We start from the raw sequence: 16,017 nt of genomic DNA, 5'->3' as shown, positions 1-16,017 counted from the left end.
CGATGCAGGGGACACGGGTTCGTGCCCCGGTCTGGGAAGATCCCACATGCCGCGGAGCGGCTGGGCCCGTGAGCCATGGCCACTGAGCCTGCGCGTCCAGAGCCTGTGCTCCACAACGGGAGAGGCCACAGCAGTGAGAGGCCCGCGTACCGAAAAAAAAAAAAAAAAAGATCCACCTCAGTTTTCAAGCTGAGGCCACTCAATTCCTGAGTGGTCATCCCCAGGCAAGGATCGGGCCCAGCGGGCATCAGGGGCCTGGCTAATTCTGCTAATATAAGACCCCTAACAGGCACCCGGGCTCCAGAGCCTCCGTCCCCACCTGCAGCATCTGAGGCCTCTCCTGCATCCTCTCTTCCTTCCTCCTGACCTGTCACAGCTGCGTCTGCAAGCGCTCCTTACGAATCCTGCTTCCTCCCATTTTTATTTTTCTCGGGAGTTACCCCCAACAAACCTCTTGCTCTCTTAACTCCCATCAGTGTCAGCTGCCCAAGGCCCCCCCGCCCCTGCCAGCGAGGACTGTGATGCATGTGACATCACCCCCCAACTCAGGCACTCAGGGGCAGCAGCCTGTAACCTCACATTTCTTCCATGACACATACCACATTGAGTGGGACACAGAAAACTATTGATCATCTTGTGTGTTCAGGTCAAATTTTGCCTCTAATTCAAAAAAAAAACTATTTTAGTGCCTTTGGATTTGGGAATTGTGGATTAGGGACTGTGGGGCTTGTACTCTTATCTGTGGATACTCTGTTTTTTGGTGATATTCCACCAGTGGATGGAAGGACTGGGGTTTGAACACGGAGTCCCTAACTGCAGCTCTGAGAATGTCCAATGGACTGGTAATGACGGATTTTTAAAATGGTTACTAATGCCCACCACGTTCAGGTAACTACCCTCATAAAACACAGGTCCTTAAACTCAGTCAACGTGTTTCCAAGGAGCTGTCATTAGCAGTTGTTTTCAGCCTTTGTTAAATGGCAAAACCCTTTAAGTGAGGTTGCATGAAAGTTGCAGTAGATACGTCAGGTGGCAACAGAACTGCTCCAGTTAAAGAGTGGGGAGGGAAGAGAGGGTTCCAGATCCTTTTGCCCGAAGATCCATTCCTTCCTCCCCATGGGCCCACCTCCACAGTGCCTCTGTGGATACTTATGGGATCATCTCAGAACCACTACATCTGGTCCAGTCCTCCACTTCACTTGCAGAGAAGCTGACACCTTCAACATCATTCAACTAATGAGCAGTCATCCGACAAAAACCCATCTAAAATCAGAACTCCCCACTCACAACGGCACAAACTGAAATTGTCTATGAGTAAGGGACAGCCTTGATCCAACTCAGAAAACTGCTTTGAAAGGCAAACAACACTGAAAAGTAGAGTCACAAATGAGACTTCATTTGATGTCAGTTAAAGCTGCTTTGTGTCATGCCGGCCACTCCCATTATCTTGTACACCCAGTGCCACTTTTTTTAATAAAACATTTTTCACCATGCATTACATTAAATACTATTATCCTCTCCTGTGTTTAGAAGTGCCATTTAGGGCATTAAAAGATTTAATTTCTAGATAGTTACTTACAATCATGCAGCCTTGTAATTGTGTTTGAAAAACATATGAGAAAATTCTGAGCTGCCTTCTCGAACTTTAACGTGAATTCGAATCATCTGGGGATATTGTTAAAGGTAGATTCTGATTCAGTAGATCTGGGTGAGGCCTGAAACGCTGCATTTGTAAAAAAGCTGCCAAATGATGTCATGGAAGCTGCTTGAATTGCAAGGATTTGGAATACTCTGAGGGATAACTTTACATACCATTTAGTTCTGTACAGGAATTAATGATTTGGAGATTTTAATGTCTTTTTTGAACCAAATTGCTGCTTCTAGCTGTGTGTTGCAAATACGTTGTAAAATTCGATCAAGGTATTTCTTTGAAAATGCTTAGGACAGTGACTCTCAACCCTGACAGAACGTCAGAATCACCTGAGGGGGTTTAAAAATACACAAACACTGGGCTTCCCTGGTAGCGCAGTGGTTGAGAGTCCGCCTGCCGATGCAGGGGACATGGGTTCATGCCCCGGTCTGGGAAGATCCCACATGCCGCGGAGTGGCTGGGCTCATGAGCCATGGCCGCTGAGCCTGCATGTTTGGAGCCTGTGCTCCGCAATGGGAGAGGCCACAACAGTGAGAGGCCTGCCTGCCGCAAAAAAAAAAAAAAAAAAAAAAATCTTTAAAAATACACAAACACCAAGGATTCTGATTTAACTTGTCTGGGCATCCATATATTTGGGTTGGGGGGCGGTATTTGTCTGTTTAGTTCTGTGCAGTTGTTTTATTTAATTTTTGAATTTTATTTTTTTATACAGCAGGTTCTTACTAGTCATCAGTTTTACACACATCAGTGTATACATGTCAATCCCAATCGCCCAATTCATCACACCACCATCCCCACCACCCCACGGTTTTCCCCCCTTGGTGTCCATACGTTTGTTCTCTACATCTGTGTCTCAACTTCTGCCCTGCAGACCGGTTTTATCACGTGTGAGGTTCACGTATCAACCACCACAGTGAAGATAGAGACCACCTCCATCACAATGATCCCTCGTGACCACATTCCCCTTTGTAACCACACCTACTTACCCCGCTTCCTTAACTCCTGGCAACCAGTAATCTGTTTTCCATTTCTATAACTTTGTCCTTTCAAGAATGTTATGTAAATGGAATGGAATGTTATGTAAATGGAATCATACAATATGTATCCTTTGGCATTGGCTTTTATCCCTCAGCATAGTTCTGATACCTCATCTACACTGTGTGTATCAATAGTTGGTAACTTTTTATTGTTGAGCAGTACCCCATGGCATGTTTACTTAACTATTAAACTATCCCAAGTTTACTTAACTATTCACCCCTTGAAGAGGATGAAGACATGCCCCAGGCCAGTGTGATGTTCATGTATCAACTTGACTGGATCATGTGATGCCCAGATATTTGGTCCAACATCATTCTGGGTGTGTCCGTGAGGATGTACCTGGGTGAAATTAACATTTGCATCCGTAGACTGAGTAAAGCAGGTTGCCCTCCCCACTGTGGGTGGGCCTCATCCAATCAGTTGAAGGCCTGGCTAGGACAAAAAGGCTGAACCTCCTTAATAAGGCAGATCTCCTCCTGCCTGACTGCCTTGAACTGAGACATCCATCTTTTCCTGCCTTTCGACTCAAACGGAAACATCGTCTCTTCTTGGGTCTCGAGCCTGCAGGTGTTCAGATTGGAGCTCACACCACCAGCTCCCCTGGGTCTACAGCCTGCCGAATGTGGATCTTGAGACTCTCCAGCCTCCATCAGCACACAAGCCAATTCCTTACAATAAATGTCTCCTATTGGTTCTGTGTCTCCGGAGGACCTTGACTAATACACTCGGTGTGTGACCCAAAGTAGGTATTTGAATATTTGCCGAACCTGGATTTGAATCCATGGGGAGCTGACGAGCCCTTCAAGTCTTTGAAGGAAGTATGGTGTCATATTGTGATGGAGGATTTAGGAGTCTAAGCAGCTTCGCAGGGTGGGACGGAGGGTCAAGTGTTGACGGGGCGGGTGGGAGAGCAGAGCCCAGTCTGTCATCTCCCTCCACCAAGGATGGTTCCTGGAGCAGGATGAACACTGGGACCTACACTGTAACCCGGGCGAAGCCATCAGGCACACAGCTCACCAGCCCAGGGAGAATCCATGGAGTATCATGGAACCTCTTGGTAAAACTGGGTTCTAGTCTTTACCTACCACTTGGTAGGACCAGGGCAGGTTGACTTAAGAATCCTGGGAGTCAGGGAAGTTATGTGTAAAGTGGTGATGATTCTGCACTTACTGCACATGTCATAATAATACAGGGGTCTTGGTAAGGATCAGAAGAAGGTGTGAAAAGTCTTTGTAAGCCACTAAGCCCTATAAAAATGTAACCTATGACTATTCTTGTTCTAACAGAAACACAGGAGCTGGTTTGCATTAATCATGAGGAAACAAAAATCAGAACAAATTGATGAGGTGTCTGAGAATAAACCACTGGCAGAATTGCTCAGAGCACTGAGAGGGACCTTCTGGCCCAGGGTCACCAGCAGTGCTGACTCCTGAGCCTCTTCAGAGGACCAAAGCAGGACCCCTGGGAGGAGTGACTAGTTAAACCTAAAGTTTGAAATCTCTCAGCTCTGCCCGTTCAAGGGAATGCAGTAACATCCAGTGCTCCTGGGTGTGGTCGGGCCAGTGAGGGTGAAACCAGTATTCTACGCTGATCTTTGGGAAGGAAAGGAAAACAAGGGTATTTACTGTGAAGCATTAAAAAATTAGATCCAAAGCATGAAACTAAAGCAAAATGTGTAATTATCCACCTCTCCATGAAATAGCTCTGTTTTACAGAATGTATCATTCTGTATTGTGTAGAGGATCAATGTAGGTTGATAACTAACATAAATAGCAAGCTTATCTCTCCTGTGTTTATATTTAAAGCCACTGTTTTATTTCATGTAACAAGGGGTGACTTATAATTGCAGATACAGTGAAAAAATGATCATAAACATTTTTGTGTTCTCGTCATTACTTCCTTACACATAACCTTTCCCTTAGTTAGAGAGAATCATATTGAGGAGAATAGGCTTTATTTAGGAAGAATGCAAGGAAAACAGATAATGGCCAAGTTTTTGACTTCCAAAATATTGGGGAAGAAATAGAATAGGCTTAATAACCTAAAAACACTTCTGCTGCAACATATCTAAAAAACTAAAGAAAAATATTACAAACTTCTTTATAAATGTATTGCAGAACCCCTAAAAAAAGAAAGGAAATTCCCAGTGGGTGGGAATCAGAAAGGAGCCATAACCTGAGAACTACCTGAGTCTGAGAGCTGAAGGCTGCTGCCCGGGAATGGCGGGGAGTGGGCTCTGGGAAGCAGGGGCTTGTGTATAACGGAAAACAGGGTGAGCAGATGAGGTTATGGGCCTGTGTTAGTGAGTGGTATTGGAGTGGAGACCCTCCAGGTAAAACTGAAATTCTGTCCAGTACACACTCAGTGAAGGAGACTAGGAAAAAATTCTATACTAGTTGACAAGCTAGACTATCTGGCTTGGAGTTCCAATCAAGGAGAAAAAAAATCATTCCTTTCATACCATGTTTTATGAACTAAAATTAGAAAAGCAATGACACGAGTACAAACATAAAAGAAAGCATAATGGAAATAAATAAGATAATATTTAGACCTGAAGAAAAAACTCCTTGCTTCAGCTAAAGCAAGATTTAGAGGGAAATATATAGCTCTAATTGCTTACATTAGTAAAGAAAAAAATCACTACAAACTAATTAGCTAAATATTCAACAAAAGAGGTTGGGGAAAGAACTATATAGTAGATTAAAGAAGTGACAGGAAGGAAAGAATAAAGCTAATAGAAATTAACAAAGTAAAAATAAAGAAATGAAAGAATTCATCCAACAAAAGGTGATTCTTTGGAAACACTGATAAAATAGGTAAATTTCTGAAAGCCTAATCAAGCTAATTAACATCATAAAAACATAAGAAGGCAGTGTGAAACTCACCAGTAATGTTATGTAGTCAAAGATTCTGTAATATGATAATGGTGGTGTGTAATTCACTTAAAACTCCACTTTAGGTTTAAAAAAATGTAGCAAAAATAACCATAACTACAATAATCTGTTATTAGTTATACAACATAAAAATACATAAATTGAATCATCAATAACCTAAAATGTGAGGTGGGGAAAGGTAAAAATGTAAAGCATAAGAACCCTATTTAGGTTAAGCTGTTATTAGTTTAAAATAGGGTGTTATAATTTTAAGATATTTTATATAAGCCTCATGGTCACCATAAGGGAAAAACCTGTAGTAATTACAGAAAAACATAATAAAGAAGACAAAGCATAGTGATACCACAAGACATCAAAACACACACAAAAAGACAGCAGGATAGGATTCAAGGAAGAATGGGTCTACAAAACAACCAGAAAAGAAGACCAAAATGGCAAGAGTAAGTGTTTAGGTATCAGTAGTTACTTTAAATATAAACAGATTATATTTTCCAACCAAAGATATAAAATAGCTGGAAGGATAAAAAGAACAAGATCCAACAATACGCTGCCTACAAGAAATTCACTTTAGTGTTAAGACATACATAAACTGAGAATGAAGGGCTGGGAAAAGATATTTCAAGCACATGGCAACCAAAAAAAAGCAGAGGTAACTATACTTATGCCAGATAAAATAGACTTTAAATTTTAAATGGTAAAAAAGCCAAAGAAGGTCAGTATATAATGATATAGGAGCCAATATATCAGGAAGACATAACAATTTTAAGTATTAATGCATCCAACATCAGAGCACCTAAATACATAAAGCAAAAACTAACAGAGCCAAAAGGAGAAATAAACAGCAATATAATAATGGTTGGGGACTTTAATATCCCATTCTTGACAATGGATAGAGTATCCAGACAGAGAATCAGTAAGAAAACAGCAGACTTAAGCAACACCTTATGAAGGTAATAGACATATACTGAACATTCTATCTGACAACAGCAGAATACATGTTCTTCTGACATGCACATGAAACTTTTTCTAGAACAGACCATGTATTAGGTCACAAAACAAGTCTTAGCAAATTCAAGAAGATTGAAATTAGTCAAGTATCTTCTCTGACCAAAATGGTATAAAACTAGAAATCAATAAGAGGAAAAGTGAACATTTTACAAATACATGGAGAGTAAACAATACTCTTCTGAACAATCAATGAATCAGAGAAGAAATTAAAGGAGAAATAAAGTATCTTGAGACAAACAAAAATGGAAACATAACATACCAAAACTTATGGGATGCAGCAAAAGCTGTTCTAAGAAGGAAGTTTATAGCAATAAATGCCTACATTAAGAATATCCCAAATAAACAATGTAACTCTATGCTTTAAGCAACAAGAAAAAGAACAACAAACTGAGACCATAGTTAGCAGAAGGAAAGAAATAATAAAGATTAGAGCAGACATAAATGCAACAGAGAACAGGAAAACAATAGAAAACATTAACCAAAATAAGAATTGGTTCTTTGAAGAGATAAACAAAATTGACAAATCTTTAGCTAGACTAACCAAAGGAAAAAGAGGAGCCAAATCAATACCTTATAAATGAAAAACAGACATTACAAATGATACCACAAAATTACAAAGATCATAACAGGCTATGAACAGCTATACACCAACAAACTGGAAAACTTAGGAAGAAATGGAAAAATTCTTAGAAACATACAAACCACCAAGACTTAAGTGGGAAGAAATAGTCTGAATAGACCAATTATTAGTAAGGAGATTGAATCAGTAATCAAAAATGTCACAAGAAAAAAAAGTCCAGGACCAGATGGCTTCACTGGTGAATTTTACAAACATTTGAGGAATTAACATCAATCTTTCTCAAACTCTTTCAAAATATCAAAGAGGGGGAAATCCTTTAAACTCATTTTATGAAGCCAGCACTAGCCTGATACTAAAACCAGGTAAGGACACTACCAGAAAAGAAAACCATAGGCTAATATCCCTCATGAATATAGATGCAAAAGTTCTGCAAACTGAATTCAGTAGCAAATTAAAAGGATCATTCACCATGACCAAGTGGGCTTTATCCCTCATGTGTAAGGATGTTTCAACATAAACAAATCAGTGTGATATATTATGTTGACAGAATGAAAGAAAAAATCGTATGATCATTGCAGTTGGCACAGAAAAAGCATTTGACAAAATTCAACATCTCTATGATTTTAAAAAACTCCAACAAATTAGGTACAGAAGGAACATACCTCAACATAAACAACATATATAACAAGCTCACAGTTAATACCACTCAGTGGTGAAATGTTGAAAGCTTTTCCTCTAAGATCAGGAACAAGACAAGGGTGCCCACTCTCACCACCCTGTTTAACATAATACTGGAAGTTCTTGCCAGATCAATCAGGCAAGAAAAGAAATAAAAGGAATTAGAATTGGAAAGGAAGAATAAAATAGTCTCTATCTGCAGATGGTATAATTTTATATGTAGAAAATCCTGAAGACTCCACCCAAAAACTGTTATATCTAAACAACAAATTCAATAAAATTGGAGGATACAAAATTAACATACAAAAATCAGTAGTGTTTCTGTACACTAATAACAAATTATCTGAAAAAGAAATCAAGAGGCTTCCCTGGTGGTGCAGTGGTTAAGAATCTGCCTGCCAATACAGGGGACAGGGGTTCAAGTCCTGGTCTGGGAAGATCCCACATGCCACGGTGCAACTAAGCCCATGTGCCACAACTACTGAGGCTGCGTGCCACAACTACAGAAGCCTACGCACCTAGAGCCCATGCTCCACAATGAGAGAGCCACCACAATGATAAGCCCATGCTCCGCAACAAAGAGCAGCGTCCGCTGGCCGCAACTAGAAAAAGCCCAGCCACAGCAATGAAGACTCAACACAGCCAAAAATTAATTAATTTTTAAAAAAGGAAATCAAGAAAATGATCCCATTTACAATGGCATCAAAACAATAAAATTCTTAGGAATAAACTTAACCAAAATGTTGAAAGATCTCGACTCTGAAAACTACAAGCCACTGATGTTTAAAAATTAAAGACAAATAAATGGACAGGTGTCCTGTGTTTCTGGATTGGAAGAATTAGTAATATTAAAATGTCAGTATTACCAAAAGCCATCTATATATTCAGTGCAATCCCTATCAAAATTTCAATGGTATTTTTTTTTACATAAGTAGAAAAACAATCCTGAAAGCTGTATGAAACCACAAAAGATGCCAAATAGCCAAAGCAGTCTGTGAAAGAACAACAAAGCAGGAGGCCTCACACTTCCCAATTTCAAGCTATACTATAGAACATTATGGTACTGGTATAAAAACAAATAGATCAATGAAACAGAATCAGGAGCCCAGAAATAAATCCAAGCATATATGGTCAACTGATATTTGACAAAGGAACCAAGAATACTCAATGGAGAAAAGACAGTCTCCAATAAATGGTTCTAGGATAATTGGATATTCACATGTAAAACAATGAAATTTGACCTCTAACTTACACCACTCAAAAATTAACTCTAATGGATTAAAGACTTGAATGTAAGACTTGAAACCACAAAACTCCTAGAAGAAAACATAGGAAAAATAAAAGCTCCTTGATATGAGTCTTGGCAATGATTTCTTGGATATGACACCTAAAGCACAAGCAACGAAATAAAAAATTAACAAGTGGGACTACATCAAACTAAAAAGCTTCTGCATAGGAAAACAATCAACAAAGTGAAAAGACAATCTATGGAATGGGAAAAATTGCTTACAAACCATATATTTAAGATAATATCAAAAATATATAACGAATTCATATGACTCAAAGCAAAACGATGAATAATCCAATTTAAAAATGGGCTGATGATCTGAATACACATTTTTACAAAGACAACATATAACTGACGAATAGGTACAATGAAAAGGTGCTCAACATCACTAGTCATAGGGAAATGAAAATCAAAACCACAATGAGATATCGCCTCACACCTGTTAGAATGGTTGTCATAAAAAGATAAGAGATAATAGATGTACTGATAGATGAAGATGTGGAGAAAAGGGAACCCTTGTGCATTGTTGGTGGCATTGTAAACTGGTACAACCACTATGGATAACTGCATAAAGGATCCTCAAAAAATTAAAAATAAAATTGCCATATGACCCAGTAATCCCATTTCTGGGTATACATCCAAAGAAAATGAAATAATTATCTCAAAGAGGTATCTCACCCCATGTTCACTGCAGCCAAGATATGGAAACAACCTAAGTGTCCATTGATGAATGAATAAAGAACATGTGATACATATATATACAATGGAATATTATTCAACTGTGAAAAACTAGGATATCCTTCCATTTGTGATAGTTTGGATGGAACTTGAGCATTATGCTTTGTGAAATAAGTCAGAGGAAGATGGATACTGTATGATCTCACTTATATGTAGAATCAGAAAGAAAAAAAACAAAGCAAAAGACCTAGTTTGTGGTTTCTAGAGGTTGGGGGTGGGGGCATGGGGAGATTGGAGGAAGGTGGTCAAAAGGTAGAAACTTCCAGTTACAAGAGAAATAGGACTATGAATATAATGTACCATATGCTGACTACAGCTCATACTGCTGTATGATACACATGAAACTTAAGAGTAAATCACAAGGAAATTTTTTTTGCTTTCTCTCTTCATTGTATCTATACGTGATGATGGATGCTACCTAAACTTATTGCAGTAATCATTTCACAATATATGTAAGTAAACCATTATGCGGTAAATCTTAAATTTACACAGTGAGGTATGTCAATTATATCTCAAAAAAACTGGAAAAGATTAAAATAAAGAAATGAAATCATCTATTCATCAAAAGATCACTGAGAACGCTGTTAAAATAAGTAACTCTTGGAGATTTGAGAAGATGGCGGAAGAGTAAGACGCGGAGATCAGCTTCCTCCCCACAGATACATCAGAAATACATCTACATGTGGAACAACTCCTACAGAACACCTACTGAACGCTGGCAGGAGACCTCAGGCCTCCCAAAAGGCAAGAAACTCCCCACGTACCTGGGTAGGGCAAAAGAAAAAAAGAATAAACAGAGACAAAAGGATAGGGACGGGACCTGCATCAGTGGGAGGGAGCCGTGAAGGAGGAAATGTTGCCACACATTAGGAGCCCCTGCGCAGGCGGAGACTGTGGGTGGCTGAGGGGGAAGCTTTGGAGCCGCGGAGGAGAGCGCAGCAACAGGGGTGCGGAGGGCAAAGCGGAGAGATTCCCGCACGGAGGATCGATGCCGACCGGCACTCACCAGCCCGAGAGGCTTGCCTGCTCACCCGCCGGGGTGGGCGGGGCTGGGAGCTGAGGCTCGGGCTTCGGTCGGAGCGCAGGGAGAGGACTGGGGCTGGCGGCGTGAACACAGCCTGAAGGGGTTAGTGCGCCACGGCTGGCCGGGAGGGAGTCCGGGAAAAGTCTGGACCTGCCGAAGAGGCAAGAGACTTTTTCTTCCCTCTTTGTTTCCTGGTGCGTGAGGAGAGGGGATTCAGAGCGCTCCTTAAAGGAGCTCCAGAGACGGGCGCGAGACGCTAGGGCCGCTGCTGCCGCCACCAAGATGCTTGTGTGCAAGCGCAGGTCACTATCCACACCACCCCTCCCGGGAGCCTGTGCAGCCTGCCACTGCCAGGGTCCCGGGATCCAGGGACAACTTCCCCGGGAGAGCGCAGGGAGCGCCTCAGGCTGCTGCAACGTCACGCTGGCTTCTGCCGCCGCAGGCTCGCCCCGCATCCGCACCCCTCCCTCCCCGCGGCCTGAGTGAGCCAGAGCCCCCGAATCACCGGCCCCTTTAACCCCGTCCTGTCTGAGCGAAGAACAGACGCCCTCAGGCGACCTACACACAGAGGCGGGGCCAAATCTAAAGCTGAGCCCCAGGAGCTGTGCGTACAAAGAAGAGAAAGGGAAATCTCCCCAGCAGCCTCAGGAGCAGTGGATTAAATCAACTTGATGTACCCTGCATCTTTGGAATACCTGAATAGACAACGAATCATCCCAAATTGAGAAGGTGGACTTTGGGAGCAAGATAGATTATTTTCTCCCCTTTCCCTCTTTTTTTTTTTTTTTTTTTTTTTTTTCAGTATGTGGGCCTCTCACTGTTGTGGCCTCTCCCGTTGCGGAGCACAGGCTCCTGACGCGCAGGCTCAATGGCCATGGCTCACGGGCCCAGCTGCTCCATGGCATGTGGGATCTTCCCAGACCGGGGCACGAACCCGCGTCCCCTGCATCAGCACGCGGACTCCCAACCACTGTGCCACCAGGGAAGCCCCCCTTTTCCTCTTTTTGTGAGTGTGTGCTTCTGTGTGAGATTTTGTCTGTATAGCTTTGCTTTCACCATTTGTCCTAGGGTTCCGTCTTTTTGTTTTTCACTTTTTAAATTTTTTTCTTAATAATTATTTTTTATTTAATAACTTTATTTTATTTTATCTTACTTTATTTTATCCTCTTTCTTTTTCTTTCTTCCTTTCTTTCTTTCTCTCTCTCTCTCCCCCTCTATCTCTCTCTCCACCCCCTCCTTTCTTTTCTCCCTTTTATTCTGAGCCATGTGGAGGACAGGGTCTTGGTGCTCCAGCCAGGCGTCAGGGCTGTGCCTCTGAGGTGGGAGAGCTAAGTTCAGGACACTGGTCCACAAGAGACCTCCCAGTTCCACGGGATATCAAATGGCAAATATCTCCCAGAGATCTCCATCTCAACACCAAGACCCAGCTTCACTCAACGACCAGCAAGCTCCAGTGCTGGACACCCTATGCCAAACAACTAGCAAGAGAGGAACACAACCCCACCCATTAGCAGAGAGGCTGCCTAAAATCATAATAAGGCCACAGACACCCCAAAACACATCACCAGACGTGGACCTGCCTACCAGAGAGTCAAGATCCAGCCTCATCCACCAGAACACAGGCACTAGTCCCCTCCATCAGGAAACCTACACAACCCACTGAACCAACCTTAGCCACTGGGGACAGACACCAAAAACAACGGGAACTATGAACCTGCAGCCCGTGAAAAGGAGACCCCAAACACAGTAACATAAGCAAAATGAAAAGACAGAAAAACACACAGCAGATGAAGGAGCAAGGCAAAAACCCACCAGACCTAACAAATGAAGAGGAAATAGGCAGTCTACCTGAAAAAGAATTCAGAATGATGAGAGTAAAGATGATCCAAAATCTTGGAAATAGAGAAAATGCAAGAAACATTTAACAAGGACCTAGAAGAACTAAAGAGGAAACAAGCAATGATGAACAACACAATAAATGAAATTAAAAATACTCTAGAAGTAATCAATAGCAGAATAACTGAGGCAGAAGAACAGATAAGTGACCTGGAAGATAAAATAGTGGAAATAACTACTGCAGAGCAGAATAAAGAAAAAAGAATGAAAAGAACTGAGGACAGTCTCAGAGACTGTCAACATTAAACGAACCAACATTCGAATTACAGGGATCACAGAAGAAGAAGAGAACAAGAAAGGGACTGAGAAAATATTTGAAGAGATTACAGTTGAAAACTTCCCTAATACAGGAAAGGAAATAATTAATCAAATCCAGGAATCACAGAGAGTCCTATACAGGATAAATCCAAGGAGAAACACGCCAAGACACATATTAATCAAACTATCAAAAATTAAATACAAAGAAAACATATTAAAAGCAGCAAGGGAAAAACAACAAATAACACACAAGGGAATCCCCATAAGGTTAACAGCTGATCTTTCAGCAGAAACTCTGCAAGCTACAGGGAGTGGCAGGACATATTTAAAGTGATGAAGGAGAAAAACCTACAACCAAGATTACTCTACCCAGCAAGGATCTCATTCAGATTTGATGGAGAAATTAAAACCTTTACAGACAAGCAAAAGCTGAGAGAGTTCAGCACCACCAAACCGGCTTTACAACAAATGCTAAAGGAACTTCTCTAGGCAAGAAACACAAGAGAAGGAAAAGACCTACAGTAACAAACCCAAAACAATTAAGAAAATGGGAATAGGAACATACATATCGATAATTACCTTAAATGTAAATGGATTAAATGCTCCCACCAAAAGACACAGACTGACTGAATGAATACAAAAACAAGACCCATATATATGCTGTCTACAAGAGACCCACTTCAGACCTAGGGACACATACAGACTGAAAGTGAGGGGATGGAAAAAGATATTCCATGCACATGGAAACCAAAAGAAAGCTGGACTAGCAATTCTCATATCAGACAAAACAGACTTTAAAATAAAGACTATTACAAGAGACGAAGGACACTACATAATGATCAAGGGATCCATCCAAGAAGAAGATATAACAATTGTAAATATTTATGCACCCAACATAGGAGCATCTCAATACATAAGGCAAATACTAACAGCCATAAAAGGGGAAATCGACAGTAACACACTCATAGTAGGGGACTTTAACACCCCACTTTCACCAATGGACAGATCATCCAAAATGAAAATAAATATGGAAACACAAGCTTTAAATGATACATTAAGCCAGATGGACTTAATTGATATTTATAGGACACTCCATCCCAAAACAACAGAATGCACATTTTTCTCAAGTGCTCATGGAACGTTCTCCAGGATAGATCGTATCTTGGGTCACAAATCTAGCCTTGGTAAATTTAAGAAAATTGAAATTGTATCAAGTATCTTTCCCAATGACAACACTATGAGACTAGATATCAATTACAGGAAAAGATCTGTAAAAAATACAAACACGTGGAGGCTAAACAATACACTACTTAATAACGAAGTGATCACTGAAGAAATCAAAGAGGAAATCAAAAAATACCTAGAAACAAATGGCAATGGAGACACGATGACCCAAAACCTATGGGATGCAGCAAAAGCAGTTCTAAGAGGGAAGCTTATAGCAATACAATCCTACCTTAAGAAACAGGAAACATCTCGAATAAACAACCTAACCTTGCATCTAAAGCAATTAGAGAAAGAAGAACAAAAAAACCCCAAAGTTAGCAGAAGGAAAGAAATCATAAAGATCAGATCAGAAATAAATGAAGAAGAAATGAAATGATAGCAAAGATCAATAAAACTAAAAGCTGGTTCTTTGAGAAGATAAACAAAATTGATAAACCATTAGCCAGACTCAAAGAAAAAAAGAGAAAAGACTCAAATCAATAGAATTAGAAATGAAAAAGGAGAAGTAACAACTGACACTGCAGAAATACAAAGGATCATGAGAGATTACTAAAAGCAACTCTATGCCAATAAAATGGACAACCTGGAGAAATGGAAAAATTCTTAGAAATGCACAACCTGCCAATACTGAACCAGGAAGAAATAGAAAATATGAACAGACCAATCACAAGTACTTAAATTGAAACTGTGATTAAAAATCTTCCAACAAACAAAAGCCCAGGACCAGATGGCTTCACAGGCAAATTCTATCATTTAGAAAAGAGCTAACACCTATCCTTTTCAAACTCTTCCAAAATATAGCAGGGGGAGGAACACTCCCAAACTCATTCTGCAAGGCCACCATCACCCTGATACCAAAACCAGACAAAGATGTCACAAAGAAAGAAAACTACAGGCCAATATCACTGATGAACATAGATGCAAAAATCCTCAACAAAATACTAGCAAACAGAATCCAACAGCACATTAAAAGGATCATACACCATGATCAGGTGGGGTTTATTCCAGGAATGCAAGGATTCTTCAATATACACAAATCAATCAATGTGATAAACCATATTAACAAATTGAAGGAGAAAAACCATATGGTCATCTCAATAGATGCAGAGAAAGCTTTCGACAAAATTCAACACCCATTTATGATAAAAAACCCTGCAGAAAGTAGGCAGAGAGGGAACTTTCGTCAACATAATCAAGGCCATATATGACAAACCCACAGCCACCATCGTCCTCAATGGTGAAAAACTGAAACCATTTCCACTAAGATCAGGAACAAGACAAGGCTGCCCACTCTCACCACGCTTATTCAACATAGTTTTGGAAGTTTTAGCCACAGCAAGCAGAGAAGAAAAAGAAATAAAAGGAATCCTAATTGGAAAAGAAGAAGTAAAGCTGTCACTGTTTGCAGATGACATGATGGAATACATAGAGAATCCTAGAGATGCTACCAGAAAACTACTAGAGCTAATCAATGAATTTGGTAAAGTAGCAGGATACAAAATTAATGCACAGAAATCTCTGGCATTCTTATACACTAATGATGAAAAATCTGAAAGTAAAATTAAGAAAACACTCCCATTTACCACTGCAACAAAAAGAATAAAATATCTAGGAATAACCCTACCTAAGGAGACAAAAGACCTGTATGCAGAAAATTATGACACTGATGAAAGAAATTAAAGATGATACAAATAGATGGAGAGATATACCATGTTCTTGGATTGGAAGAATCAACAT

The sequence above is a fragment of the Mesoplodon bidens genome (assembly GCF_964165515.1).
Source record: "Mesoplodon bidens genome assembly, chromosome: 20".
NCBI lineage: Eukaryota > Metazoa > Chordata > Mammalia > Artiodactyla > Ziphiidae > Mesoplodon > Mesoplodon bidens.
This window is presented reverse-complemented; position numbering follows the sequence as displayed.